Source organism: Elaeis guineensis, chromosome 5 (assembly GCF_000442705.2).
Source record: "Elaeis guineensis isolate ETL-2024a chromosome 5, EG11, whole genome shotgun sequence".
NCBI lineage: Eukaryota > Viridiplantae > Streptophyta > Magnoliopsida > Arecales > Arecaceae > Elaeis > Elaeis guineensis.
The window spans coordinates 41,001,864-41,008,005 of NC_025997.2; the positions used below are offsets into that span (position 1 = coordinate 41,001,864).

Consider the following 6,142-nt stretch of genomic DNA (forward strand, 5'->3'; position numbering starts at 1 on the left):
CTATTGTCATAGCCCGCACGTAGGGCCTGTTGCAGGTAGTGGAGCGGCGTCCGTTGCCGCTAGTTGTCAGCGAGTAGTGGAGTCGTGCAGCACCTGCCGCAGGGAGCGGAGTAGAATCGTGACCGTTGACACAGCCTGTCAGAGAGTAATGGGCCCGCCGCAGGGGGTGATGGAGCCGAGCGGAATCCGCTACAGGAAGTGGAACAGAATCATGGTTGTTATTGTGATCTGCCAGGGGGCGCGGATCTGTTGGTCGGAGTCCGGCCTCCGTAGAAGTCCGGGAGGGGTCCTCCTTTCGGTTGGGTCGTGGGTGGAGTCCGGCTCCCGTAGGAGTCCGGACGGAGCTTACCTGCAGTGGATACTGAGAGCGGAGCCTGGCTCCCGTAGGAGTCCGGGCGGAGTCCTCTGCAATCAAAGTTAAAGATGAAGTCCGGCTCCTGTAGGAGTCCGGACGGAGCTTACCAGCAGTTGATACTGAGAGCGGAGCCTGGCTCCCGTAGGAGTCCAGGCGGAGCTGTGCTGCAGCTGATGTCGGAGGCGGAGCCCGGCTCCCGTAGGAGTCCGAGCGGAGCCGTGCTGCAGTTGATGCTAGAGGCGGAGTCCGGCTCCCGTAGGAGTCCGGGCGGAGCCGTGCTGTAGTTGATGTTGGAGGCGGAGTCCGGCTCCCGTAGGAACCCGGGCGGAGCTTATCAGCAGTTGATACTGAGAGCGGAGCCTGGCTCCCGTAGGAGTCCGGGCGGAGCTGTGCTGTAGCTGATGTCGGAGGCGGAGTCCGGCTCCCGTAGGAGTCCGGGCGGAGCTGTGCTGCAGCTGATGTCGGAGGCGGAGCCCGGCTCCCGTAGGAGTCCGGGCGGAGCCGTGCTGCAGTCGATGCTGGAGGCGGAGTCCGGCTCCCGTAGGAGTCCGGACGGAGCCGTGCTGTAGTTGATGTTGGAGGCGGAGTCCGGCTCTCGTAGGAGCCCGGGCGGAGCTGTTCTGAAGTCGGCGGCGGAGCCCGGCTCCCGTAGAAGTCCGGACGGAGCTGTGCTGTTGTTGATTCCGCCGAGGGTCTCGGCTGTGGGTATTTTATACCCAACAATAAAGATTAAGTAGTGCAAATATTTTTTTGAAACAAGTTTGAGCAGCAAAATATTCTGTTCGAAAATTTGTAAGTTTAGATAAATATATATTTTTAATAATATTATATTTTATTTATAATATATTTTACTAATTTAATATTTTAAAATATAATATATATTATATTTTGTTTTATTATTTTTATTTAAATTACGATCAAAGTTTGATTTTAAATTTGAATTTGAGTTTAAAATATGACTTAGACATTCGAATTGGGTGGATTTTGAGTATTGCTTGCTTTATTTTTTATTTTATTGTGTTAAGTTTGAGTTTAGATATTAAAATTGGATCGATTTCGAATTGAATTTCAAGTTTAAGTACTTCAAATTGAGTTAAATTTGATCCTCTAACTATCCAATTTGGTTTGGCTTGGTTTCAGGCATAAGATGTATCCTCTAATTATCCAACTTGGTTTGGCTCGATTTCAGGCATATGACGTTTCCAAATTGGGTTGAGCAGGGCACAGGCAACGTACTTTCCTTTTCGGTTGTGACCGTAGGCAATTTTTTTTAATTATTTTTTATTACACACTAAACAAGTTCCTGCTGGTGTGTACAGTATCAGGCGGAAAACAGTACTTCGGATGTGCACGGTGGACAACACGCAATCGAGAATTCGTGAAATATAAGGATTAATGTGGTGTGTTATCCACCGTGAGATATGGGTGGTCTATTTGGATGTGGTCCAAGCAATGACTTCTTTTTATCGAGTGTCTGGAGCAACTAATGTACTGTACTATCATTTGGTGAGGGGCTGCACCGGTTGGGGAACAGGCCCGAGAATCGATGGTAGTGTGTAATTTCTATCCTCAAGCAACAGCATCTGTCAGTCTTCCCAAATTTCTTATTGTTCATTCAAATACAGGACTTCCGGACTTTGAACCCTAACTCCCGTGATAGCTGACCCAACCCAATCTAATTCTACCCATAGAAGGATAGATCCTCTCTTGTGAGGGCATTAAGTCAGATATTATCTTCATCGCTTTAGATAATGTTATCTTGAGGTGATGATGGCTCTTTATAGAAGGGAAAAAAGGAGGGTGAAAACTGAGAGCTTCCGTCGTTGCTCTTAGAAGCTAAGCACTTCGCTGCGATAAGAGAGTGCTTTTAGGCAAGATATGACCCATCTAAATGTTTAATATCCATATTACGGCTGAGATTGATACCAGAGCTTGGGATTGTTCCCTTGCCCAAAAATGCTCAGACCGGTCTAGAATTGCTTGCTTTAGCATCCTAAATATATATATACACACACACATCCATATATATACACACACACACGGAATGATTAATGGTCAAGATAATTTTAAAAATATTGAGAAATAAATTATTAAAAAAATTCAATAAATGATAGGGTTTAGACTAGATCAAATTTTAGTAGTGATTCTATAACCCTCTTCTTACTGATCTCAATAAAGAATCTGCTTTATGAGAGATTGGATGGAAAGATTGAGATATGCAAAAAATTCTCCTTAAAATTTACTTAAAAAAAAAAATATTGGTTTCCTACTGAGTAACCGGACCCCTTCGCCTAAGTAAGTGTTATAGTTCGCGTAAAAAGGTGGGCAATGTTAAAAAAATAGTGGATAATAAGGGGACTAAATTGCAAGAAGATAATAAACCTCTCTCACATTAAGTTAGAGGATTTAAAGAGTAAAGTGGGAAGTTGGTGAAAGAAAAGCTCTGGAAATTTCTTTAGTTAATACTCAGCCACTAATTGGGTCAAATTGATAATCCAATGAAGTATTTCTTTAATGATCTGACCAGGTATCATCTACCTTTTGGGATGCCTAACCTAACTTTTTATTCAAGATCGAGTCGGTACACAATGCTGATATATCTATTTTACTCAAGGATGAACAAAATTCAAGTTGGGGGGTGTGATAAACACTTAATTTAAGTCATTTAAAGCAGAAAATTATATTTAATTTATTTTATTTATTAAGAATTTGATGCTTCTTTTTATGTTTTACAGGAAAGGTGATCGTCGATACAAAGAGTCCGATTCGTAGATCAAAAAGACTCAAATTTGAAGAAAATTAGACTTAAAAATAAAATTTAAATAAAAGAAGGATGCATACGGTATTATAGAAAATGAAGATACTATGCAAGGAATCAAAAAGGATATAGACGTCATTGTAAAGAAACAAAAGTTTCTTTTTGGAATAAAAAAGGAGCGTTCACGCAGCATGGGTTCACGCGGCATGGACGCACGGGCGGATGCGTGGGCGGGCGTGCGGCATCGGACGCACGAGGCAGCACGGGCGAGCGGGTTCGCGAGGCAGCGCGAGTGTGAGGCGCAGCGGGTTCGTGGGGGACAGACGGACGCTCATGGATCTGAAAATTAAAGGAAAAAAAAGATAATATTTGAAAATACTTCAAGAGGAAGAATTTATATTTTCTTTATCTGCTTGTGATCTTTCCATCTCATCCATCCATCTTTTAGTATTTAATATTTTCTTTAGTCCCACATCGAAAAACCATGTAAAACTTCTCCCTCCTAACACCTATAAAAAGGCTTTTATACTCCCATTGGAGGGAGAGCCCAGAAATTCTTCTAGAGCCTTGCATAGAGGAATAGAAAGGGACTACTTCATGAGCAGCTAGGCTAGCAGTCTCGGGAGTGGAGAAGAAATTTTATAACGACATAGAGCGGGTTTATTGTTCTAAACTTTCTTGTATTTCTTTATATGCAATAAAGATTATGCTTTTTATTTAAATCGTCATGAGTTCTTTATTTGCTCTCTTTCATATGCTTTTATTTATGCTTTCCTGTTAGATTAATATTAGGAACAACTTTTACTTTCCAGAGACGCACCGTGATCTATGGATACGGGGCATGCCGAGGAAAGAAGAGTTGTCTACCTAGTACTTTCCGGAGACGTACTGTGATCTACGAGTACGGGGCGTGTCAAGAAAAGATAGATATTTTTCTTAAGATTAATCATATTTATTTAATTAAAAAAAAGAGATACAACTCTACTAGTACAAAATTAATTCAAAATTTCTGAGCTTTTTATTTTCTAATTACATCAATTTTAAGATAATTTATTTTTTAAATCAAAACAATGCTTCTTTCTTTTATTTTGCAATCTCAACTTAGCCCAAGGTCCCTGAGGATACGATCTCGACTCATCCTACCTACGTAGTGAGTAGAGTTATTTTTGGTGCTATCAACGACTATGCGTCAAATTTTGGCACCGTTGTCGGGGACCTTGGCATGGTTGAATTAAAAAAAAAAGTCACTGACATTTCATAACACTTAACTAAAATAGCGTAACCTCAAATATAAAAATTTCTAACTTGATTGGACACCTTGTTTCTTTGCATCTCATCTCCATAATTAATCTTAAGGGCAATAACCCATTAATCAGATAAGGTGAGGATTTGATCACCCTTCTTTGGCCCAAAAATCATAACCTTCATTCTGCATTAAACCAAGCCTTAATTTTAAAATCAACTAGACGTCAGCCCTAGGAATTTCGAGCTCAATAGGATAAGAAAGCTCTAGAGTTGAACCGAGTGCAGATTGGTTAATTGCTCAGTGTCTAAGTTAAGTGGTTAAAGAAAGTGGTTTTCAATTGGTTCCGTTGACTGACCTGGCCAACTCAGTTGGTGTCTAAGGAAAGCAACGAGCAGGGAACCTTCCACATCTTACGCTTACCTGGCCGAGTCAGTTAGTCAGTCTTGAGCTTGGAGTGCTCAAAGGCGGTCTTGAAAGTTAGGAGCTGTCTAGATCTAAGTTAACCTTAGGATAGAGAGTCTATGCTTATTTAAGTTGATTGTAATTAACATCTAAACATTAACTAATTTCTTCCTTTTCATAGATTTAAAATTCTTAGGTTCTTCTCTTTAGATTTTCTTCATTCTTTTCTCACTTTATTATAAATAAATAAATATATATATATATTATAAAAATTAAAATTTTCTGTGTTTGCTCTAAAGTATAATTGTAAGGTGTATGCTTGGCCGTAGATCGTTACGACCAGAAATCCAACCTTTTGATCCAGAAATAGAAAGAACTTTTAGAGCCAACAAACGTAAAAATATGGACCGAAATCAGGAGAATGATCCATCCAAGCAATTGAAGGAGTACTTTACTCCTTCCACATATACCTACTCTCCTTGTATTCAAGTACCCCCTGCCCGAGGCCACTCAATATGAAATTAAGTCCAGTATAATTCAAATGTTACCTTCATTTTATGGACTTAGTAATGAGAACCCTTATAAACATCTTGAAGAATTTCTTGAGATATGCTCAACTGTCAAAATTCACAACTTCTCCGATGATGCTCTTAGGTTAAAATTATTCTCTTTCTCACTTAAGGACAAAGCCAAATACTGGCTATATACTTTGGATTCCATGACTATATCAACCTGGGATCAGCTGCAAGGAGAGTTTCTCAAGAAATATTTTTTCATAGGAAAAACTAATCAAATAAGGAAAGCCATAACTAGTTTTTCCCAATTAGATGAAGAAATGTTTCATGAAATATGAGAGAGATTAAAGGACCTTATTAGAAAATATCCCCACCATGCTGTACCCAAGTGGCAGTTAATCCAATATTTTTATGATGGGCTATTTGAAAGACATCGACAAATGGTCGATGCATCATGCAGTGTGACATTCATGCTGAAAAGTGAGGATGAGGCATGGCAACTATTTGAAATTTTAAGTGAAAATTCATTACATCATATGTCTGCCTCTATTAGAGATAAACCCATATTAAACTCAAAGATAGACCAGGGAAAAACCCCTATTCTAGTACGTACAATCTGGGATGGAGAAATCATCCGAATTTCTCATGGAAATCACAACCAGTGGTTCCTCCGGTGCAACAAAGATCAGGTTACCCGGATGTAACTTTTAGGCATCCATCCCAGCCACAATACTAGAACCCTCCTCAACCCACTCCGAGTACTCATAGCTCGACTTTCGAAGAAAAGGTACTGCAAGCACTTAAAGGACTAGAAATGAATACCCAACTCCTTCACTCCCATACGCAATCAATAGCAAAGCTAGAGA

The 6,142-nt window shown here is 40.5% G+C and overlaps 1 non-coding gene across 1 annotated transcript; it reads right to left on the minus strand.

Annotated features, from left to right (window-relative positions):
• Window positions 1-5,551: 5,551 nt before the first annotated feature.
• Window positions 5,552-5,657, minus strand: LOC140858289 (small nucleolar RNA R71). The gene has a single exon (XR_012141856.1). It is a non-coding gene; the product is annotated as a small nucleolar RNA R71 (small nucleolar RNA).
• Window positions 5,658-6,142: the final 485 nt, after the last annotated feature.